The following is a 25959-nucleotide window of genomic DNA, read 5'->3' on the forward strand; positions in this document are numbered from 1 at the left end:
ACTCACAAAAAGTCTCTCACAAAAAGTAAAATACTCTATATAGGTGCAAATAATAATATAATATTGCGAATAATGAAATTAAAAAAAATGGAAGCAGCAATAAATGATAATTGTGTTTAATCAATCAATCGATTGAAATTTGGAATCCTATTGAGGCAGAAATAAACGGAGACGAGAAAATATCGAGATCCAAATTCATGCATATGATATAAAATCAAACAAAAACACATCGCACACAAATCTGCTGAAATCACAATAATTATGAAGCGGGCAGAATATTGAACTCTCACAGGCTATCACACATCCCCCGACTTCTCCGCAGTCTCATCTATCTACGCAAGGGTGATTTTATCGTAGAAGCACTGCGCAGAGCTGTTTTCCCCCCAGTGCCCATAGCAGTTGCAGCTGTCTCAACCCTTTTCAATTGTTTATGCTGGGAGACGGAGGCAATCGGCCCTTCCCGTCGGACACTAGCCTCAGTAATGTTGTTTTCCAAAGCAATCGCACCAGATTCGAAAGTTTGGATTTCCCGGTTATTCGAGTCTTGATGGATTACACGGGTCAACACCAAATTTGACTTTGACTGCAAAGCATAGAATTTCGATAGTTTAGATCCAAATTAGACGAAAAAACATATATGGCATGAAAAAATTTGCTTCTGTGTTTAGGAGACTGATTCAACGATATCATTTACAATAACTACAAGCAACATGTAGAGCCCATGGCTTGTCTTGATTCCAAACAGGAATGTCAAAATATGCTCCATAGGCTTCAGTGAAATGTCTTCGATTCGTATTTCACGCCACGAATCATAATAAATTGACCACATATAAAACAAAATGCATCAGCATCGTATTTACACTTTCTTGACGACATTTGAAGTTTGTCTGGGCTTGTAAACAACACCTTATCGTTGTTTATGACTCGAGTGCCCACTAGTGACATTTTGTGAGGGTAAACACCCCACTCTCATCGCGCGGTTTTTGAATTATTAAAAATTATAAAAAAATGAAGAATGAGTATTAATACTATAATTAACACAAAAGCAAACTTTATATCAAAAAAAGGTATTTTCTTTTCGTTTTTGTGCTTAATTAACCGGAAAATCCTAGTATAAACGTTAGGACAAAGAACGAAAAATTTTTTGTAGAGTCGTGTTATTATCCTACTGATGAGTAGGACTTTTGATCAAACAAAAGGTATGGTGGGTTGTCTTCCTTCAAGTTTTCAAACGAGTAAGCCTCACCGTTTACATTCAATGAATTGTTTTTAATCCTGGCATTGAGACCCTTCAACCGAGCTGACCTGAGATGTTGCAGAAAAATCTTATGAGCCTTCTGTTCCTCGAAAGTAAGATCGTGACCAATAAAGATACTCTTCAGATTCATCTTTCTTTTCAATATCTGTGCTCTTGCTAGAAAAGAATTTAACTCTAATTTTATGATTTTCTTGCTTGCTTCACCCAAACAATAGATGTTATTAATTTGATGCTTGTCCAACAACAAATCAAGATGTTCTTTTAAAAAGTCCAAAACGGTATCAGAGAGTCGGGAACGATCTCCAGAAGCCTCGTCACTCACCTGAAGACCGGAAATTATCAAGTTGTTCTTTCTCCCCTTTCGTTCGAAAACCTCCACGGCCCTTTTCAGTTTCAAGTTCTCTTCCTCCAAACAGAAGATCTTATTTTTGGCTTCGTTCAGATCAGTTAACTTCGCAATGACAGAATCGAAGTATTTCTCGATATCGTCACGTGAATCACGAATCGCTTTATGCAATAATTCAATTTGAGCCGCGGACATACTAAGAAATCGAAAATGTCACAACCCTTTGACAAATACGTCTCCTCAAAATCGGGACAACCTCCTTGATCAAAAGTAACGTTCCACTTGTGCATCAAAAACTACTTCCAATTTGTGCATCAAAAACTACCCCCTTCCAATCCTCTGAAGATGATCTAACATGATACAGTATAAAGTGTAAAAAAAAAACGTTGCTCGAGGCATTTTATAGAACGAAAGAGTATCATTAGATTTTTTTAACAGAACAAGGACTGAACGAAGCAGATGACACGGTGGCGCAGCCACGAAACTGATCCCATATCCCCAATTCGGTCCAATGTTGATGCTTGCAAAAAAAATGTCAAATGCACACACACCAGTGCCTTAGATCAGCCGTTTATAGAGCCATCGATTTCTCTAGTAGGTCCACAGGAGTTATTCTTCTACTCTATGTGTTGACCTTCCCAATATTTACAATATATTGGTGTATCTATATCTGTGGTGACGATGAAGCAGCATTCCAACAATAATAATTGCGTATGGTCCGTATATACACATTTGGTAACCGAAAGTTACCAGAGCGGTTACTCTGGTGACTGATATTGAACCGAATTGTCAGGAATTCGACATATACGGACCGCCCACTTACTAACCAGAAGAAACCAAAGTGTATATACGGACCACAGCCATTATGAAGACGAATATAGGGTTGGATCAGTGGCGTGTCTAGACCTTTGAAATTGGGGAAGCTACTCCATCTTTTCATTTCAAACACACATTTATACATGTAAAAATAAATTGTGTTATTTTCAAGAAAACTTCCATTGTATTATTATTTTTTGTGTTCTTTATTATAGCAGTTTTATAGAGTGCGTATGACTGACATAATTAATTTTAGAATTGCAATTTTCTGTCATTGAATATTTGATTCATTGTATTTAATTCACACTTAGTAGAAGAAATAGCATTGTTTTTGATTCCATTACAGGTCAGTAATTGGAACTTTGTTTAGGCTAGTTTGTAGCTAATAATTGAAATATTGTATCCATTACAGGTTAATGACATCAGAAAAACCTATTTCTTCAATAAAGAATAAAGAATGGATTACATTCTTATGAATCAAAAACTCAGGCTATTGATCGTGAGATAAGAAGTAGGTAAGCTGAGTGAAATGCCTCTTTCCATGAGAATCTGTATCGCACTTGAAACACCAAGAAATAGTAAGAAAAATATATTCAAGTTCAAATGGATCCAAAATATTGATACGAAGATGTATTTTGAAATACCAGCTGAAAAACAGAATCCGAGTGATCATTGTGCACTCTTTGCTGTTCAGAAAGTGAATATTTTGAGTTCAATAAAAACACCGGGATCATTCCGCGCATGTGTTATTCCACTTACTACTGAATTAGAGCAACTATTATATATTTCGATGACGAAGGAGATGTGATTTTCAAAGAGGAGTATTTACAGCTGACCTATTCTCCAGCATATGAAACAAATCATGAGAAACAACAGACAGTGCTTTCAGAATTGCTGAAGAAGATTCAAGAAATGAATATTCCTATGAGCAACAAAAAGGATCTCAATTATATAAAGGATAACTCATGGTTGGAGAACTTTGAGACTGAATGCGCTCGATGTGGAGTAGAAGCTGATGCAGACAAAATACTGATTCTACGTTTGTTTCTCGATGGAACAGCTAAAGAATGGTTTGCTTCTAAATTAATAGTATTAAGTTTGAACAATTCTTTTGCAACTTGGAAGAAAAACTTTTTGGAAAGCTTCTCTGAAACGAGTTGGGATAAATTAAGGGAGGCATATTCATTTAGATACATGGGTGGAAGTTTACTTGATTATGCTTTTCGAAAGGAAAATTTGTTGCTGAATCTTGGGAACAATTTCCCAATCGACATTCTGATTGATTTGATTGCGATAAATTTGCCAATTTTTGTTCAGGATTGAATTAATAGATCAGATGTTACGACTTTTGAGGAACTAACTGGTGAATTAAGAAAGTTGGAGAGTTTAGTCAAAAATTACAGTAGTCGAATTACCAAGAATAAAAGCATGAAGCAAACTAATGAACAAGTATCTTTAAAAAGAGCAGATTGAAGGAAATCATGCTCATTTTGTGATAGGAATGGTTTTCCTGGGCGATTCCATCCAGAATCTTTATGTCGTTTAAAATTAAAAAATAACAAGCAAGAGAATGTGAATGGTATTATAAGGACAGTGAATTATGTTGGAGTACAAAATACATTGAATGAAACTGTAACCGATCAAAAAAACTAGGTTTGCTGCCATTGATTGAATTGAGAGTGTTCTTAAATAATGATGAATTATGTGGGGTTCATGATTCAGGTTCAAATGTCACTCTTCCGAATTCGAAAGTGACAGAAAAGTTAAAACTCAAAATTAAAGTTGATAGGAACACGTTTAAAACAGTCAATGGCAAAGCAAATTTTTCAGGAAAACTAACAACTAAAATCAGAATCAATAAGATTGAAAAAGAGATTGTGCTTTTTGTAGTTAATAATAATAACTTCGAGTATGATATTCTACTCGGATTAGATTCTATTTTAAATTTTCAATTGAAACAAGATTATGATTTGAATATTTATCAGAGATTAGATACAAATGAGGACGAAAATATTGGATATTTTGACAATGAAATTGATAACCAAGAATTTTCAGTAAATTTTAATGAAGGGATACCTACAGAGCTTTTCGAAGCAAAGTTAGAACATTTAACAACAAACCAGAGGAATAAGATAGAAATGTTAATTAACAAATATGAAAATATTTTTGCGAAGCATAAATGTGACATTGGTCAAGTTGAGGATACTGAAGCACAAATTAAACTTATAGAACATAAATTTGTGGGAAAAAAACCTTACAGATGCTCGATGGAAGATCAGAAAGAAATAGACTTTCAAATAGGGAAATTGTTGAAGGCAAATTTTATTGAATAATCTTCCTCACCGTTCGCAGCACCAGTCACCTTGGCGTACAAAAGGGATGAAGGATCTAGGACAAGATTGGGCGTTGATTTTCTTGAACTTAATAAATTAATAGTTCCTGAATCACAAATTTTTCCATTAATCGATGAAATCTTAGTCAAGACACTGAATGCCAAATTTTTCACCACATTAGAGATAAATTCCGCTTTCTGGTCTATTCCCGTTCGAGTCAAAGATAGATACAAGAGTGCTTTTGTGACTCAAAATGATTATTGGCAATGGAAATGCTTACCTTTTGGACTTAATAAATCACCAGCGATATTCCAACGTATCTTAAGCAATATCATCCGACGACATAATTTGAATTCATTTTGTACCAACTATATAGATGGTAGTCTTATATTTTCTCCGACATTTGAACAACACATAAAAGATTTACAGGAACTATTGGAAGCAATATGTGAAGAAGGCTTCAGACTTATATTCATCAAATGTCTTTCTTCTTTGTTTTAGCCCTTTCCCGTCATGCGGGGTCGGCTTTCCTAATTTTGAGGCGCCATTCATCTCGCCGATAAGCGTCATCAGCTGACAGGCCCAACTCCCTTATGTCCCTCTGGACATTCGTCATCCAGGTAGTCAGGGGCCTGCCTCTCCCCCTCTTCTTAGTAGCCATGGAAAGGCACTTCTTCACTACGTGATCTTCCGGTCTACGCATCACATGTCCAAACCACCTCAATCTGGATTCCTTCAATTTTTCGGTAATTGGTGCCACCTTAAAGCTACCCCGTATATACGCATTTTGAACCCTATCTCTAAGTGTAACCCCCCCTGCCCATCGAAGCATGCCCATTTCTGCGCATTAGTATGCAGTTTTTGTTCATCCATTCGTCTTGTACCCCATGTTTCGATACTGTATAGTAAAGCCGGTCTAACGGCAGCCTTGTAGATTCTGCCTTTAGTTCTCACTGGCATTTTAGGGTCACAGAGGGTGCCCGACACTTACACTTACGCCACTTGTTCCATCCAGATGATACTCTGTGATTTATATCAGCTGTTATAGTGCCATCCTCAGAAATATCAGAGCCCAGGTATCTAAACTTACTCACTCTTGTAAGAGTTTCCCCGTCCAGGCCGAAGCTGAACACCATGTACTCCGTCTTAGCCCTGCTAATCCGCAATCCGTTTGATTCGAGAGGTCTCCTCCATTGCTCCAAACTGTCTCTCGCCAACTTTCCGCTATCAAGGCCACGTCATCAGCATACACGAGGTTCCACGGTATGGGTCACTTAAATTCATCAAATGTAATTTTGCGAATTAAGGAGTCAAATATTTAGGACATATTGTAGGAAACAATTTAGTGTGACCTCTCAACGACAAAAATTTTCCTCCTCCAGATACGCGAAAAAAGATAAGGCAATTTTTGGGAAAAGTAAATTTTTATCACAAATATATAGAAAATTCATATAGGTTACTCGAACCATTACATAACTTATTAAGGAAAGATGTGAAATTTGACTGGTCTCCGGATTGTCAAGAAGCTTTTGATAAAGTTAAGGAAATTCTTTGCTCTGAACCAGTCCTTGCAATTTTTGATCCAAGTGCCGCTATAACCTTCTATACAGATGCCAGTATTCAAGGAGTTGGGGCTGTTCTCAAACAAGAACAGATTAACGGTGAACTGAAACAAGTAGCATATTTCTCAAAGAAACTGAACAAATTCCAGAAGAATAAAAAGGCTATTTTCTTAGAATGCCTTGCAATTAAAGAAGCGATAAAATTTTGGCAATATTGGTTATTAGGACGTAAATTCTAAGTTGTCACAGACCATAAACCTTTAGAGGGAAAAGAATTTCGTACAAGACCAGATGAAGAATTAGGTGAAATGATACATTTCCTTTCTCAATTTGATTTTGAAATTAGGTATGAACCAGGTAAGGGGAATGTAGAAGCAGATTGCCTTTCCCGTAATCCAGTTCTGGAAGATAGTGATATTTCAGATGAATATACAGGGTCCGGCAAAAAAACCTCCCCGGTTTGAGTAGGCCACCGCGTGAGTTGTAGTGGGGGTAGAGATCGGGAGGGGGTATTGTTCCGTAGCGGCGTACGTGCCATTTTCAGTGTTCAGCGGTTAAACATGCAGCTGCCCTGGGATTGTCAGAAAGGAGTGTAAGGAAAATTCTGCATAAAGAACTTCATCTGCATCCCTACAAAATAATGGTTGCACAAAGGTTGTCTGAAGAAGATTATGCAACTAAAGGCTGAAGTGTACAAACATCGTCCCAGAACTCTGCAAGAACTAAAAGATGCCATTAGGCAGGAAGTGGCAGCCATTCCAAGGGAAGTTACACGAAGAACTATGGACAACTTCAGGGAAAGACTTCGTGAATGTCTTAACAATGGGGGACATCATTTATCAGACATAATTTTCAAAACCACGTAAAGTGTACTAAGTGATGTAAAATGGCATCATATAGGCTATTCACAAATATAAGTAACTGTTCTGTATGTTTCTTATTCTTTTTGCAAATGCCTATTGAAATCAGGGAGGTTTTTTTGCCGGACCCTGTATAAGAACTGTCAATCTAGTGACATTGAATGAAATAAGAGATGATCAGTGTCATAATCGAGAAATGATTTATCGTATAAGAAGTACTGTTGTTCAAGGAGATATAGTTTATAAATTGAGGAAGAATGAAAAAAATTATTTTTTCTACAAGCGTGCGCGTTCAACCTTTTTCCCGCACGCATTTCAAGTTGCAAAGAGTCACTTTTCCAAAACGTGCGGGAAAAACGCCTGCTATTTCTTTCCCGCACGCATTTGCGTGCGGGAATGGATTAGCAGGGGTTTTTCCCGCACGCAAATCTTATAGAATAAATTAAATTCTATCATGTCTCTATGCACCGAACGTCAACGATGAGTAACCCATAGTAATGACATGCAGAATTACGTCTGTCATTATATACGAATTAATCAAATGAGATATGATCTGTTTCGTGAAATGGTTATATTTATATATTTCAAGCGCTTGTAGAAAAAATATTGTTCCTAACTCTTGCGGAAAGTGTCTTGCCCGCACTCAACTGCTTACCCGAACTCTGCTTCGCATCGTTCGGGCAACGGCAGTTTCGTGCGGGCAAGTATCACTTTCCGCACTTGATAGGAAAATAACTATTATCAAATGATTTTGGTTTAGAGTTAATTAAAAGAATCCACAAGCATTATGGTCACATTTGTGCTAGTAAAATAACCAACAAAATCAGAAAAATTTATTATATTGCAAACATGGACTCTCTGACAAGGCAAATTTGTGAAAAATGTGACATCTGTTGCAAGAATAAAACCAAAGTAGGTCAGAAATTTGGTCTTTTGTCACAAATAGGGCCAGCAAATGAACCATTTGAAATAATGTCATTAGATACGATTGGAGATTTTGGTGGAAATCGTTTTTCAAAAAGATACCATCTTTTAGTCGATCATTTCACTCGCTATGCATTTGCGAGTACATCAAAAATCAGACAAATGAAGACTTCATAAAATTGATCAACAGAATTCAGGATAAGCACCAAATTAAAACGTTATTAACAGATCATTACCCGGGAATAAATTCTGAAACGTTTAGACAGCATATAAAGAATTTATATATACACTTGATTTTTACAGCAGTAGACTGCCATTTTTCGAATGGTTTGAATGAACAATTAAATCAGACATTAGTGAATAGAATAAGATGCAAACAGAATGAAACAAAAACTAGAGCCTGGACAAAGATAATTGATCAATGAATAGAAGAATATAATAAGACAGACCATTCTGTAACTGTATATAGCCTAGAATACTTGCTTTATGGAAAACTAGATCCAATTGCTCCAGAAGAACTGATTGGACAAAGCGACTTATCAAGGGATGAAGAAATGGCATTCTACAATTCTTTACGTAATCACCAATATAATAAAAAATTGATTGACAAAAAACGGAAACATTATAATTTCAAAAAAGGAGATTATGTGTATATAGAAAATAAATCTTGACTAAATAGGAAAAAACTTGAGGAAATAAGAATAGGACATTTTTTTCGAATATCTTCTTGCCTGTACCTTTAATCGTTTTTGTATTAATTATGAAAGTTGTAGATAATAAAATTCTATACAACTTTCCTCTGAAGCAATTTTGCCTACTCTAAACCGTTTTCGAGTTAGAGAGTGATGAGGGCGAGGAGCTTAGCCACACATACGAAACCCCAAGGTCAATGTAGAAACCCAGTCTAATGTACAATAATCGCCATATATCTGATAAACGTTTGAACGTAGAAAAAATTGCTTGAGACAAATTTTGTAGGAAATGTTATGCTCTACAACTTTTATAAGGAATGCAAAAGAGATTTGAAGCCCAAGGCTGGAGATAATTAAAAAAAACTGATTTTTGTGACCTTTATGGCCAATTTTTATTGTTTCGGATTCCTGAAACTGTCAGATTATATTTTTTATTCTTGAATCATTAACATCAAAATTAAAAAAAAACGCCAACGCGCTCGAGAATGAACACGTGAAGTTTTTTTTCGCAACTTTGTCGCCCTTCCACACATTTTCGTCACGCTTGAATTGTCAGATTAAGAGAATATATACTTTTCAGCATGTAATAATGAACCACAAATATCTTAATCTGACACGCTCGAGTATGTACAATGATCTTTTCTGACAAGAGGTCCTTGACAAGTCCCCCTATATACAGGTCTAATTTTTGGTAGAGGTACTCTACAGGGTACAAGGTATCTCTCCTTGTATTAATCTGACACGCTCGAGTAAATCCCGAATTTCCCACTTCGGCTCCCCAACTACTAGACATACTGTTACCAAGCGAAATTCTATACAGAAATCACTACGGGCGGTAAGCTGGGATATCACAGCTTACAAGGCGTTCTAGGGCTAGGTTCCTGGTCCGAATCGTAGGTACTGAACATCGTGATTGTCGTCTATTATTGTTTTCGCTTCATTATTTATTGATATTATCGTTTTTTTTTTGGTGTAGCAGGGGGAAAATCTGCAAAACAGACCCACTAAAAACCCTTAACTGCTTCTTCATAGGTTCCGGGCATTTTGCCTACTAACCAGTTGACTCTTATGGTTTCTGGACTCTCACACGATCATAGTCGTGTTGATAGTTGTATGCTGCTTATAGCTTTTATAGGTTAAGCTCTTCTTTGGTTACATTTAAATCCTTAACTGATCTCTCGGTCTTCGGTGGTAGGTTCTTGACCTTCTAGCTTCTTCCGTTGGATCGTAGTCGACTAATCTTCGTAGTTAATCATTTGGATGTTGTTTGGCTTCGTCGAATATCCTTTCCTCCTTTCTCTTCATAAATTCTGTAACTGGTTCCCATTCCAAGTCCTTGTAGATTTGTTTGTTTCTAAGGAGTTTATTCTCAGTGGCCTGTATTCTCTTGATGTGGGTCTTGGCTGCGAAGCCCCATGCCGCCGATCCATATGTGAGTTGTGGTCGCGCGATAGTTTTAATCATCGTCAACTTGATGTTCTTATTCATATGACTTCTTCTGCCTATGAGTGGATAAAGTTTACTCATTGCGGCTTTTGTTTTATCAACAGCACATTTGATGTGGTTTTTCCATGTAAGTCCTCTGTCAAGCGTCACTCCTAGGTATGTTGCTTCATTTTTCCATTCAACCTCTTCTCCATCAACTTCAAGGTTTTCTTCCATCCTCAATCTTTTCTTTTGCAGTAATATTGCTTGAGTCTTTCTTCCATTGATTTGGATTTTCCATTTGATGCACCATTTGAGTAATTCATCTATGGCTTCCTGCAGTCTCCGGTGTATGATCTCTGGGCGTCGATGTCTGAACGCTATTCCTGTGTCATCTGCGTACAAGGTGAGCATATTTCTAGCATTCTTCGGGATATAATAAACGTATATTACGTAAAGCAGAGGTCCAAGTACCGATCCTTGAGGCACTCCCGCTTACAATTGTCTGGTTTGAGAGGTTGCACCATCTATCTTCACATAAAAGTTTCTATTCCTCAGATAGTTCCTTATAATCTTGCATAGCTTGGTCGAATATCCTGCTTTTTTCATCCTGTAGATTAGGCCTTCGTGCCATACTCTATCAAAAGCTCTCTCGATATCCATCAGAACTAATCCTGTGGCCTGTTTGGTCTGCATTCCTTCGGTGACGTATTCTATGAGCCGTAGTAATTGGAGTTCAGTCGAATGTTCTCGTCGAAATCCAAATTGTTCGGGTGGAATTATCTTCAACATTTCTGTTTCCTCATTCAGCCTTTTGGCGATAACCCTCTCGACGATTTTTCCTAGTGCTGATAGTAGGCTGATTGGTCTATAATTTTGAGGAAATTTCCGTTCCTTTCCAGGCTTGTTGAAAACTATCATTTCTGCAGTTTTCCATCTCTTTGGGTAGTATTCGGTCCTCATCACTCCGTTTGTAATTTTCGTCAAGGCTGCTATTCCTTTTCTAGGCAATTTCTTCAACATATAATTCGTTACCCTATCTTCTCCCGGTGCTTTCCGGTTTTTCAGTTTCATTATGATCTCTTTGATTTCTGTTGGTGAAGCCGGTTTTGGAATGATTTCGGTTTCCGGTGGTTCCATCATCAGTTCTTCGTTTGCCTCCACTTCTTCTTCTAGATCTTCATTGTCATCATCATCTCTGTAATTTACTCTGGCTTCTCTCTCAATTGAGTCGGCAAGTGCTTCGGCTTTTTCAAGTCTCGTATATACCATTCCGTTTGCTCCATGCAGTGGAGGTATAACTGTCTGTTCTCGTCGTAAGCGTTTTTGCATTTTCCAAGCCGAGTGATCTATTGTATTCAGTTCCCTTAATCTCTGGTGCCATCTGTTATTACGCAGTTCTGTTAAAACATTTTTCAATATCTGACTATGCTTATTCAGTTTCTTCTTGTCTTCTTCTCTTTTTGTTGTTCTGTAGATTTTTCTGAGTCTTCTGTTCTTTTTTATAAGTTCCTTTATATCCCTTGGCGTATCGTGAATGTTTCGGAATTGGTTTCCTTATTCTCTTGGTGCTTTCTTCATAGGCTTCTTTTATTTGATTTTCCAAGTTTTCAACTGCTTCATCTAATTCATCCCGGGTGTTTATTTGGGGAATTTCCGTGATTTTCTCCTGAAGTAAATTCTTATATTTCTCCCAGTCTGTGCGATCCTTGGTTTGTATCTCTTCTTCGTTTCTTGGGCCATGTCCCACTATGAATTCTATGGGATTGTGGTCTGAAGTTCCGTCTTCTATTGTATCAATGCTGATTTCTCCAGTGATGTCTTTCATTACGACAATGTCCAGTACATCGGGTAGTCCATTTATTCTTGGTATGTAGGTCGGTATATCATGTCCTATCACAACTGCATTAAGTTTTTCAGCATAAATCTTCAGTCTTCTCCTGTGGTATTTTCCTCTCTACTATTCCATTCCTGCGATTTGCAGTTAAGATCACCAATTATGATTTTAGGGTGTCTTCCTTCTAGTAGCATTTTTAGATCCTTTTCCAGCATGTCCTTATCCGGTGATTTATAAGTCGAAATAATCTTCACTTGTCCTCGATTGGTATTCACAATAATCGATATTGCTTCTACTTCTTGACCATTGAATATTTGGTCGAAATGGTGATCCATATTCCTTCTAGCCAGTATAGCAACGCCACCTGTGATGTTAGGTCTATCATTTCTGTAGATATCGTAATTGGGAAATGCTATCCGAACGTTGGGGTTAAGTCATGTTTCTTGGAGAGCTATGACATCCGGTCTTCTCTTCAATCAGTTCTTCGAATTCTGGTCTGCGGGCTCTCAATCCTTCGACGTTCCAAGAGACGATTATGAGATTTTTCTTTATCGTCATATCAGCCATTAAATATTCTTAATAATTTGCTGCATCTTCTTCTCAATCTATTTCTCCAGATTCTACATCATCGTGCTGAGGAGGTTCTTCGTGAACTTATCCAGTTCCTCAGTGATTCCAGAAATTCCTTTCCTGGTTTCGGCTTTTTTGACGGTTTTTGCCTTTTCGGTCTTTTTCTCTGGTTTCGTCGTCTCTTTGACTACTATGGTTGCAGTTTCCTGAGGTTTCTTCACTTCCGAAGAGTTTTGGGCTGGCTTCGGAGTATTTTGTGTTGGCCTCGAGCTGGTTTGGTTCGATCTTGGCGATCTCTTGGTCTTTTTAGTGACCAATTTCCATTCGCTACATCCCTTGTAGCTGGCTGGAAGTCCTTGCTCTTTAAAGAGAACACAAGAAGCATTTCGCTCCTCGTTCTCCCTGGTAAGCGTACACTCCTTGGAGCTGTGATTACCGGAGCATTTCACGCACCTCCATGGAAAAGTGCACTTACTTTGGGCATGTCCATATCGCTGACGGCGATAACATTGTCCAGGCCCGGTCGTCCTTCTCTTAGGTCCAACAACACAGTTCATATTGTAGAGCCTTCTCACCTCGAAGATACACTTATTCTGGGTTTTAACCAGCAATAAGGGCATCGGCCTCTTTGTTATATTTGAGGTCATCGACGATCCCTTGATCCTTGAGGTCGTCAAGGATCGTCGGGATATTTGCATCCAGCGGTAGATATCTCACTACCGCGTAGATTTTCTTTTCTTCCCCCCGTTGAAGAGTGTAAAACTCCCTATTTATTTTATGAAGGAAGTCCGTCATCCTTCTGTGGTCTTCGGCGGTTTGTGGGAAGACCCTAATTCCGTCCTTCACAGTTTTCGCTCTGCTATAGTTAATGCCGTTTCGCATTAACGCGTTGGAAATTGACGTCCATTCGGTCGTACCTCTCAGGGTGACTGGGGGGATTTTTTCTTTCCTCTCCTCCACTGGAGTGGTTTTCTGTTGGGCTGGGGTTTCCAAGACTCTTATTTTGTTCGAGTCTTCGTTGGACGAGGAGCTATCCTTTCTCACTCTTTTGGCGGGTGGGGAGTTTTGACCACCTCCATCTTCTGTTTTTGAACCGGTAAGGTCACTTCTTGGACATTTTTCAAAACAATGTTCTTTTTGAGTGCTTTGGAGTAAGGACTTTCCTTATTTCCCTCCTGCAACTCGAGCCTCTCCCTGAGATTTAATCTCAGCAACTAAGCTAAATACGCATCTATCTAGCTCATTCACCCTCGCTTTCAAACTTGCGTTCTCCTCTCTCAAAATATCGTGTTCGGACACGACATTAGCGATTCCTAGCGCGTCTTCTTCCATCACGGAATCGCAGTCCGAATATTCAGACATTTTAAAATCTAATTAATAATTACTTTGCTACTCAAAGCAATTTGAAATAAAATTTTTCAAGACAAAAAAAAATATATCTCATGCATAAAAACAAAACGACTCATCAAAAATTTTCTACGCTATGAGAAAAATCAGGAAAAACATACGAAAAATAAGCTTACCTGATGCTTTCTGCAGAACCAACGATCTAAACCGATCTGGACTCTGAGATGAACACCAACTTCGAAAATTTTAACGAATTAAAATTTCGATAACACACACACGTATACAACCTACACAAACTTCACAGACGGAATCAAAAATTCCGTAGCTTCGCTAGTGTACATTTTCACTTCGACTTTCTCTTCGACTTTCTCTTTGGAAAATGACGTATCGCACTAGTATCATTCAACACGTCTACTCGCTTCGACGTCTCGGGGTGAACTGTTTATTTATTATAGCATTGATTTTATTCCACTTTGGTAGGGAGTCTCTCTGGGTTGGATTCATTTGACCTCAGTTATACGTACTCAGAAATAGGAAACAATTTTAACATTATTGTAACCAGTCCGGCCCTTGCGGTCGGACCTTTCGAGAACCAGAGCGGTCGAGAGCTTCCAGAATAACCGCGAAGGTACCTGAATGTTTCCGGCGCCTATATAAGCCCAGCGGAGGAGCAGGTAGGCAAGTACAAGTACAGTTACAGTGCAAGCGACTAGTGGAAATAAACAAGAGTGGAAATAAATAGTAGTGTAATAGTTAGTTTGTGAGTTATGAGTGTATTAAGTGTAAATAAATAATTTTAATAAGTTGGACGTTTTAATTAAGCGAAGAAAACGTTACATTGGTGTCACGTGTGAGGTTCAACATCGCTCGAATTAAATAAATATTTTCGGTTATTTGTTCATGCCAGTGACCACAAGATTACAGAACGCAATGGAGACTCAAGCGGTAATGGACTTTTTGAGTAAGATGAACGAAAGAATGGAAGAAAATTCTCGAAAATTGAATGAGAAAATGGACGAGAACTCTCGTAAGTTGAATGAGAAAATGGACGAGAACTCTTGTAAGTTGAACGAGAAAATGGACGAGAACTCATGTAAGTTGAATGAACAAATGGAAGAAAATTCTCGAAAATTAAATGAAAAAATGGACGAGAACTCTTGTAAATTGAATGAAAAAATGGACCAGATTAAGGAAAATTGTAATGATGTGGTGAGTCAACTTACAGATAAATTGGATAAGAAACTGGAAACCATAAATGAAAAATTTGATAAAGTAGACGAAAAGTTTGATATAGTGAACGAAAAGTTTGGCGAAGTTGATAAAAAGTTTGACAAAGTTTATGATGAAGTTAATGGAAAATTTGAAGAAATGGCAGGATTAATTGAACATCATGCCAAATTGATAGATTCCTTGAAAAGAATGCCAAACAGAACAGATATTCTGGCTTCATCACCCTACAGCACAGCGAAAGCGGAAAATGACGGCGAAGGTAGTAGAATGAAGATCAAGCCTCCAACTTTTGATGGAAAAATACCCTGGTCGACCTATCAAAAACAGTTTGAAGCTGCTGCGCTGGCGAACAATTGGAACGATAACGAAAAAGCCACGGCATTAATAATAGCTCTACGAGGAGAGGCACTCAACATTCTGCAAACGATTCCGGAGAGCCAACAAGCCTGTTACGAAGTTCTTACATCGAAACTTCAGATGAGATATGGTGATGCTCATCTACAACAAGTTTACCATGCACAAATAAAGAACCGAATGCAGAAAACAGGGGAAAATCTCCAGGAGTTTGAAGCTGATGTGGCGAGATTAGTCAGACTGGCTTATCCATCTGCTCCAGATACCTTCCTGGAACAGCTATCAATCCAGACATTCGTAGATGGGATAAAGGATAATGAAATACAACAAGCCCTGAGACTAGCACGCCCTAGAACCATAGATGATGCCTTAGCCCAGGCTTTGGAAATAGAGGCAGCGAAGCAAGCGTCGCATAGAGGACACCTTCGTGTAAGACAAGTCCAAGAAACAGACCGATCTATTGAGGACATTGTCAGAGAAGAAATCCGCAGAATATCACAAACTAGGAAAAAGGATACTGTGTGCTGGAAGTGCAACAAAAGTGTACATTTCAACCGAAACTGCCCAGAATTGGAAAAAGAGCACAAGAGGAAGATAACGACTTGAAAATAATCCTGAGTTGGAAGAAGAGCGGTAGACGACCTACTTGGGAAGAAGTATCCAGACTGAGCCAGAATGTAAAGTCGTATTGGGCACAATGGGAAACGTTGAAGATTGATGGAGGTCTTCTGAAACGTTGTTGGGAAAATGAAGATGGAACTGAGCAGAGACTTCAGTTGATTGTGCCGAAGAGCCGTGTGACAGACATTCTGACCAGACTACATAATGGAACTTCAGGTGGACATTTCGGGATAACTAAGACGTTGTAAAAAGTCAGGCAGCGATTTTATTGGCTAAATTGTAAGAGGGACGTTAAAGATTGGTGTAGAAGATGCAAGGTTTGCGCTGCTGCTAACGGACCTTATGGTAAAGGAAAAGCACCAATGAAGCAATATAACGTCGGATCTCCCATGGAACGAGTAGCTATCGACATCGCTGGCCCCTTTCCCGAAACAGACCATGGAAACAAGTACATTTTGGTAGCGATGGACTATTTCACGAAATGGGTGGAAGCCTACGGTATTCCTAATCAAGAGGCAAGTACGGTAGCTGATAAATTGGTCAGAGAATTCTTCTGCAGATTTGGAATACCTCTGGAGCTGCATTGTGATCAAGGCCGAAATTTTGAATCGAAGTTATTCCAAGAAGTATGCAGCAAATTGGGAATTCACAAAACAAGGACTACACCTCTTCATCCACAATCAGACGGCATGGTCGAACGAATGAATCGGACCATGGGAAAACATCTAGCCAAAGTAGTTTCTGATCACCAGCGGGATTGGGATGAATATTTACATCTTTTCACCATGGCGTATAGATCTTCGGTTCAAGAATCTACCAAGGAAACTCCATCCAGTATAATGTTCGGCCGAGAAATAAGGCTGCCTTGCGACCTAGAGTTTGGATGTAAGCCTGGAGAAGACGTAGCTGGGGAGGACTACGTTAGTAAATTAAGGAACAAGCTGGATTACATTCATGACAAGGTACGCAATCAAATGCAGCAAGCAAGTGACCGAATGAAAATGCGCTACGACATCAAGGCTATTGAAGGTGGATTCACCACTGGAGATCTGGTGTGGCTACATAATCCACAAAGGAGGAAAGGTTTTTCACCAAAGCTGCAGAGACAGTGGGAGGGACCGTATGAAATAATCAAGAGGATAAATGATGTAGTTTACCGGATAAGGAAGCTCCCCAGAGGAAAACCAAAGGTTGTCCATTTCAACCGATTAGCCCCGTACGCGCAGGACAAAGAAGAAGTACGTCTTGTGGAAGCCCCGATGCAAGGTAGCAGCGATTACCAGAAGTTTATGGATTGTTATGGTGAGACACGCGTTGTACGTTTCGGCGTTACACAGGAAGTACATCAAGATCTCTTCACCGTGTCTGAGGAATACTCTCTCGCTCATTGCGTAGCGGAGGACCTTCGTATGAGCAAAGGGATAGCAAGAGTATTCAGAAATAAATTTGGACGTCAGGAACAACTATTGCGACAGCAGCCAAGAATCGGAAAAGTTTTGAAATTGAAGGCTGAAGGTCGGTTCATTTATTACACAGTCACAAAGCAACATTCCTATCAGAAGCCAACCTATCAGAATCTATGGACGGCACTGCATAGCTTGAAAGAAGACCTTCAACGCTTTGGAGTTAGGAAATTAGCTGTTCCCAAGCTCGGTTGTGGATTGGACCAGCTGAATTGGCGAGTTGTGCGAAGCATGCTGGAGGTGGTATTTCAGGGGACTGGTATACGGATCCTGGTGTGCAGTTTCAACCCAAAGCAGGCCAGGGAGCCTGGAAAAACTGTGGAGTGCTACTTCCATCAGAATGGCCACTGTAGGAATGGTGATGAGTGCAAGTTTCGCCACGGTCCTCGGAGGAATTCACTAAATCTGTTCTGGGACAGAACAGGCTTAAGGAGGGGACAGTGTAACCAGTCCGGCCCTTGCGGTCGGACCTTTCGAGAACCAGAGCGGTCGAGAGCTTCCAGAATAACCGCGAAGGTACCTGAATGTTTCCGGCGCCTATATAAGCCCAGCGGAGGAGCAGGTAGGCAAGTACAAGTACAGTTACAGTGCAAGCGACTAGTGGAAATAAACAAGAGTGGAAATAAATAGTAGTGTAATAGTTAGTTTGTGAGTTATGAGTGTATTAAGTGTAAATAAATAATTTTAATAAGTTGGACGTTTTAATTAAGCGAAGAAAACGTTACATTATTATTAGTGTTGAAAGAAATAAAATTGGCTGCGTTAGACAATATTCGTCATTTAATTGTGCAAATCCTGTCAAATTTACCAGTCATCTGGATTTCTATATCTGATGCAATAATGCAACAGTTTTCATGAATATAAATAATTCTGGGTGTTCTCTGAACTAAGTTTATTTTGCGTTGATGTTTTTTTCGGACTTTTGGACTAGAGAGGATATTAAATAAAATTCTTTTGTTTCAGATATTCCTTGGGATAGTTTTTTATATAAGTTTGGTTTATTGCTTATGGACACCAAGGAACAATAAGGTTTTTCATTTCACAGCCACTGGAGTATGGTTGATAATATGTCTCACTATTGCAAATCAGTTTGGTTCCTATGCTTTGCCAGTTTTTGCAGTCTTTCAGGTTATCATACTGACTGGTTTCTTTTCTGAAATATACAGCAATCATGGCGAAGGTGAGGAGTTATCTGCAGTTATTCTCTATAAAGGTAAGCGCACAAACATCGGCATCGGACGGACGGCATGATCGGAAGGGTCGGAAATTTTATGAAGGTATCGATCGAAATCGCCGGAAGAATAGGTTAGTTTCGAATATGTCTTCAAGCGGTGAGAAATTAGCGATTGTTCTGGAAGAATAAAATTTTCGAAAAACGAAGGAGATGTTGGCGAATGTGGATTGATGATATATATGAATGTAGAAAAAGGAATGATTTTGGAGAATTACTTCTCTTATTTAGTCCTTTTTTTAGTTCTTCAATTCGAATCCATAAGAGGAGCCACTGAAGGAAAGTATTTAAAAGCAACAATTTGAAAGAAAAATTTTATACATAGTGGTTCATTCAGTATTTTTTAATAGAATAACTGAATTTTCAACCAGCCATATTGCCTGCGATTATTGCTGGTTTCTTGCACTGAAATTACACAATTCAAACTAAATTATAATCCCGCCCCCAAAGTTTTCGTGAAAATTCATGTTTCTGCCCTGCTTATTAGAATGGCTACCCATACAACAAGGAAGCTGCTGCAGGTAGAGACTTGCATTCCGAGTCAATCGCTTGACAGGAGAAGACGTGCTACAGTGCTCCTAGTGCTATAAAAGAGAAAGCGGACGAGAAAGTCACAGTGCCGTAAAAGTGAAAGCGGAGGTGAAAGTGCCCACTAACAAAGCTACGGAATATTTGATTCCGTCTGTGGAGTTTTTGTAGGTTCTATATTTGTTATCGGAATTTTAATTCGTTAAAATTTTCAAAGTTGGTGTTCATCCTAAGTGTCCAGGGATTTTTTTCTCGTTGGTACTGCAGAAAACATCAGGTGAGCTTATTTTTCGTATCTTTCTTTCTGATTTTTCTCATAGCGTAGAGAATTTTTGATGAGCCGTTTTGTTTTTATGCATGAGATACATTTTTCTTTTGTCTTGAAAAATTTTATTTCCAATTTCTTTGAGTAGCAAAGTAATTATTAATTAGATTCTAAAATGTCTGACCATTCGGACTGCGATTCCGTAATGGAAGAAGACGCGCCAGAAATCGCTAATGTCGTGTCCGAACACGATATTTTGAGAGAGGAGAACGCAAGTTTGAAAGCGAGGGTGAATGAGTTAGATAGATGCGTATCTAGCTTAGTTGATGAGATTAAAAATCTCAGGGAGAGGCTCGAGTTGCAGGAGGGAAATAAGGAAAGTCCTTACTCCAAAGCACTCAAGAAGAACATTATTTTGAAAAATGTCCAAGAAGTGAACTTACCGGTTCAAAAACAGAAGATGGAGGTGGTCAAAACCCCTCAAACCAAAATTTCCCCACCCGCCAAAAGAGTGAGAAAGGATAGCTCCTCTTCCAATGAAGATACAAACAAGAAAAGAGTCTTGGAAACCCCAGCCCAAGAGAAAACCACTCCAGTGGAGAGAAAAGAAAAAATCCCCCCAGTTACCCTGAGAGGTACGTCCGAATGGACGTCAATTTCCAACGCGTTAATGCGAAACGGAATAAATTACAGCAGAGCGACTACTGTGAAGGACGGAATTAGGGTCGTCCCACAAACCCCACAAGATCATCGAAGGATGACTGAATTCCTCCACAAAATCAACAGAGAGTTTTACACTCTCCAACGAGAAGAGGAGAAGAAAATTTACGCGGTAGTGAGATGGATGCAGATATCCCGACGATACTTGACGACCTCAAGGATCAAGGGATCGTCGATGCTGAGGTCATAAGGATGACCTCAAATAAAACAAAAAATCAGATGCCCTTATTGCTGGTTAAAACCCAGAATAAGGGTATCTTCGAGGTGAGAAGGCTCTACAACATGAACTGTGTTGTTGAACCTAAGAGAAGGACGACCGGGCCTGGACAATGTTACCGCTGTCAGCGATATGGACATGCCCAAAGTAAGTGCACTTTTCCATGGAGGTGCGTGAAATGCTCCGGTAATCACAGCTCCAAGGAGTGTACGCTTACCAGGGAGAACGAGGAGCGAAATGCCTCTTGTGTTCTCTGTGGAGAGCAAGGACATCCAGCCAGCTACAAGGGATGTAGCGAATGGAAATTGGTCACTAAAAAGACCAAGAGATCGCCAAGATCGAACCAGACCAGCTCGAGGCCAACAGAAAATACACCGAGGCCATCCCCAAACTCTTCGGAAGTGAAGAAACCCCAGGAAACTGCAACCAAAGCAGTCAAAGAGACGAAGAAACCAGAGAAAAAGACGGAAAAGGCAAAAACCGTCAAAAAAGCCGAAACCAGAAAAGGAATTTCTGGAATCACTGAGGAACTGGATAAGTTCACGAAAAACCTCCTCAGCACGATGATGCAGAATCTGGAGAAAGAGATTGAGAAGAAGATGCAGCAAATTATTAAGAATATTTAATGGCTGACACGACGATAAAGAACAATCTCATAATCGTCTCTTGGAACGTCGAAGGATTGAGAGCCCGCAGATCAGAATTCGAAGAACTGATTGAAGAGAAGAGACCGGATGTCATAGCTCTCCAAGAAACGAGACTTAACCCCAACGTTCGGATAGCATTTCCCAATTACGATATTTACAGAAATGATAGACCTAACAGCACAGGTGGCGTTGCTATACTGGCTAGAAGGAATATGGATCACCATTTCGACCAAATATTCAATGGACAAGAAGTAGAAGCAATATCGATTATTGTGAATACTAATCGAGGGCAAGTGAAGATTGTTTCAACTTATAAATCACCGGATAAGGACATGCTGGAAGAGGATCTAAAAATGCTACTAGAAGGAAGACACCCGAAAATCATAATTGGTGATCTTAACTGCAAATCGCAGGAATGGAACAGTAGGGTGGAAAATACAAACGGGAGAAGACTGAAGATTTATGCTGAAAAACTTAATGCAGTTGTGATAGGACCTGATATACCGACCTACATACCAAGAGTAAATGGACTACCCGATGTACTGGACATTGTCGTAATGAAAGACATCACTGAAGAAATCAACATTGATACAATAGAAGACGGAACTTCAGACCACAATCCCATAGAATTCATAGTGGGACATGGCCCAAGAAACGAAGAAGAGACACAAACCAAGGTTCGCACAGACTGGGAGAAATATAAGAATTTACTTCAGGAGAAAATCAGGGAAATTCCCCAAATAAACACCCAGGATGAATTAGATGAAGCAGTTGAAAAATTGGAAAATCATATAAAAGAAGCCTATGAAGAAAGCACCAAGAGAATAAGGAAACCAATTCCGAAACATTCACATGGAGATACGCCAATGGATATAAAGGAACTTATAAAAAAGAACAGGAGACTCAGGAAAATCTACAGAACAACAAAAAGAGAAGAAGACAAGAAGAAACTGAATAAGCATAGTCAGATATTGAAAAATGCTTTAACAGAACTGCGTAATAACAGATGGCACCAGAGATTAAGGGAACTGAATACAATAGATCACTCGGCTTGGAAAATGCAAAAACGCTTACGACGAGAACAGACAGTTATACCTCCACTGCATGGAGCAAACGGAATGGTATATACGAGACTTGAAAAAGCCGAAGCACTTGCCGACACAATTGAGAGAGAAGCCAGAATAAATTACAGAAATGATGATGACAATGAAGATCTAGAAGAAGAAGTGGAGGCAAACGAAGAACTGATGATGGAACCACCGGAAACCGAAATCATTCCAAAACCGGCTTCACCAACAGAAATCAAAGAGATCATAATGAAACTGAAAAACCGGAAAGCACCGGGAGAAGATAGGATAACGAATTATATGTTGAAGAAATTGCCTAGAAAAGGAATAGCAGCCTTGACGAATATAACAAACGGAGTGATGAGGACCGAATACTACCCAAAAAGATGGAAAACTGCAGAAATGATAGTTTTCAACAAGCCTGGAAAGGAACGGAAATTTCCTCGAAATTATAGACCAATCAGCCTACTATCAGCACTAGGAAAAGTCGTCGAGAGGGTTATCGCCAAAAGGCTGAATGAGGAAACAGAAATGTTGAAGATAATCCCACCCGAACAATTTGGATTTCGACGAGAACACTCGACTGAACTCCAATTACTACGGCTCATAGAATACGTCACCGAAGGAATGCAGACAAAATAGGCCACAGGATTAGTTCTGATGGATATCGAGAGAGCTTTTGATAGAGTATGGCACGAAGGCCTAATCTACAAGATGAAAAAAGCAGGATATTCGACCAAGCTATGCAAGATTATAAGGAACTATCTGAGGAATAGAAACTTTTATGTGAAGATAGATGGAGCAACTTCTCAAACCAGACATTTGGAAGCGGGAGTGCCACAAGGATCGGTACTTGGACCTCTGCTTTACGTAATATACGTTTATGATATCCCGAAGAATGCTAGGAATATGCTCACCTTGTACGCAGATGACACAGGAATAGCGTTCAGACATCGACGCCCAGAGATCATACACCGGAGACTGCAGGAAGCCATAGATGAATTACTCAAATGGTGCATCAAATGGAAAATCCAAATCAATGGAAGAAAGACTCAAGCAATATTACTGCAAAAGAGAAGATTGAGGATGGAAGAAAACCTTGAAGTTGATGGACAAGAGGTTGAATGGAAAAATGAAGCAACATACCTAGGAGTGACGCTTGACAGAGGACTTACATGGAAAAACCACATCAAATGTGCTGTTGATAAAACAAAAGCCGCAATGAGTAAACTTTATCCACTCATAGGCAGAAGAAGTCATATGAATAAGAACATCAAGTTGACGATGATTAAAACTATTGCGCGACCACAACTCACATATGGATCGGCGGCATGGGGCTTCGCAGCCAAGACCCACATCAAGAGAATACAGGCCACTGAGAATAAACTCCTTAGAATGGCGATGGACGTACCCTGGTTTGTTAGGAACAAACAAATCTACAAGGACTTGGAATGGGAACCAGTTACAGAATTTATGAAGAGAAAGGCGGAAAGGATATTCGACAAAGCCAAACAACATCCAAATGAGGAACTACGAAGATTAGTCGACTACGATCCAACAGAAGAAGCTAGAAGGTCAAGAACCTACCACCGAAGACCGAGAGATCAGTTAAGGATTTAAATGTAACCAAAGAAGAGCTTAACCTATAAAAGCTATAGGCAGCATACAACTATCACCACGACTATGATCGTGTGAGAGTCCAGAAACCATAAGAGTCAACTGGTTAATAGGCAAAATGCCCGGAACCTATGAAGAAGCAGTTAAGGGTTTTTAGTGGGTCTCGAGCTCAGAGAGTGAGAATCCCCACACTGTTCCCCCTCAGCAGAGGGTGTGTTCGTCTGTTTGCAGATTTTCCCCCTGCTACACCAAAAAAAAAAAAAAAAGAGACTTGCACAATGACGAAAATGCCGCGGCAATATCCGATTCGTATCGCACATATGTCGGAATCGGCCGACACGGCACGCATAAGTCGGAATTTAATTCTCGTTCCTCAATTCCCGTCGGATGCGATGCGATGCCTGCCGTCCGCACATATGTGCGTTGCTCCATTCAGTTCCATTGAAAGTATTTTATTCCGATCCGTACCGTCCGTCCGATGACGTTGTATGTGCGCTTACCTTGAAGCAAGTCTTATGAATTGTATCAATTTATTAGATGTTAGAAATATCATTAATTTGGTTTTTCAGGGGACGAAGTTAGTATTTGGAAATTAATCATTTCAGCATTTCAAGGAGGCGTACTTTCGGACTCTTCTTCTGAAGAAATTGTTGATAATTCTGTTTTGTTTTTATGCATGAGATACATTTTTCTTTTGTCTTGAAAAATTTTATTTCCAATTTCTTTGAGTAGCAAAGTAATTATTAATTAGATTCTAAAATGTCTGACCATTCGGACTGCGATTCCGTAATGGAAGAAGACGCGCCAGAAATCGCTAATGTCGTGTCCGAACACGATATTTTGAGAGAGGAGAACGCAAGTTTGAAAGCGAGGGTGAATGAGTTAGATAGATGCGTATCTAGCTTAGTTGATGAGATTAAAAATCTCAGGGAGAGGCTCGAGTTGCAGGAGGGAAATAAGGAAAGTCCTTACTCCAAAGCACTCAAGAAGAACATTATTTTGAAAAATGTCCAAGAAGTGAACTTACCGGTTCAAAAACAGAAGATGGAGGTGGTCAAAACCCCTCAAACCAAAATTTCCCCACCCGCCAAAAGAGTGAGAAAGGATAGCTCCTCTTCCAATGAAGATACAAACAAGAAAAGAGTCTTGGAAACCCCAGCCCAAGAGAAAACCACTCCAGTGGAGAGAAAAGAAAAAATCCCCCCAGTTACCCTGAGAGGTACGTCCGAATGGACGTCAATTTCCAACGCGTTAATGCGAAACGGAATAAATTACAGCAGAGCGACTACTGTGAAGGACGGAATTAGGGTCGTCCCACAAACCCCACAAGATCATCGAAGGATGACTGAATTCCTCCACAAAATCAACAGAGAGTTTTACACTCTCCAACGAGAAGAGGAGAAGAAAATTTACGCGGTAGTGAGATACCTACCGCTGGATGCAGATATCCCGACGATACTTGACGACCTCAAGGATCAAGGGATCGTCGATGCTGAGGTCATAAGGATGACCTCAAATAAAACAAAAAATCAGATGCCCTTATTGCTGGTTAAAACCCAGAATAAGGGTATCTTCGAGGTGAGAAGGCTCTACAACATGAACTGTGTTGTTGAACCTAAGAGAAGGACGACCGGGCCTGGACAATGTTACCGCTGTCAGCGATATGGACATGCCCAAAGTAAGTGCACTTTTCCATGGAGGTGCGTGAAATGCTCCGGTAATCACAGCTCCAAGGAGTGTACGCTTACCAGGGAGAACGAGGAGCGAAATGCCTCTTGTGTTCTCTGTGGAGAGCAAGGACATCCAGCCAGCTACAAGGGATGTAGCGAATGGAAATTGGTCACTAAAAAGACCAAGAGATCGCCAAGATCGAACCAGACCAGCTCGAGGCCAACAGAAAATACACCGAGGCCATCCCCAAACTCTTCGGAAGTGAAGAAACCCCAGGAAACTGCAACCAAAGCAGTCAAAGAGACGAAGAAACCAGAGAAAAAGACGGAAAAGGCAAAAACCGTCAAAAAAGCCGAAA

The 25959-nt window shown here is 39.6% G+C and overlaps 1 protein-coding gene and 1 long non-coding RNA gene across 2 annotated transcripts in view; both read left to right on the plus strand.

Moving 5' to 3' along the window:
* The window catches only part of LOC123308358 (transmembrane protein 245), a 208975-nt gene that overhangs the window by 4235 nt on the left and 178781 nt on the right, over nucleotides 1–25959 (plus strand). The gene's annotated exons all lie outside the window — the stretch shown is intronic.
* Nucleotides 2630–24593, plus strand: LOC123308368. The gene is made up of 4 exons (XR_006537111.1): nucleotides 2630–2766; nucleotides 2833–2935; nucleotides 18602–18818; nucleotides 24500–24593. It is a non-coding gene; the product is annotated as an uncharacterized LOC123308368 (long non-coding RNA).

This window comes from Coccinella septempunctata, chromosome 2, assembly GCF_907165205.1.
Source record: "Coccinella septempunctata chromosome 2, icCocSept1.1, whole genome shotgun sequence".
Lineage (NCBI taxonomy): Eukaryota > Metazoa > Arthropoda > Insecta > Coleoptera > Coccinellidae > Coccinella > Coccinella septempunctata.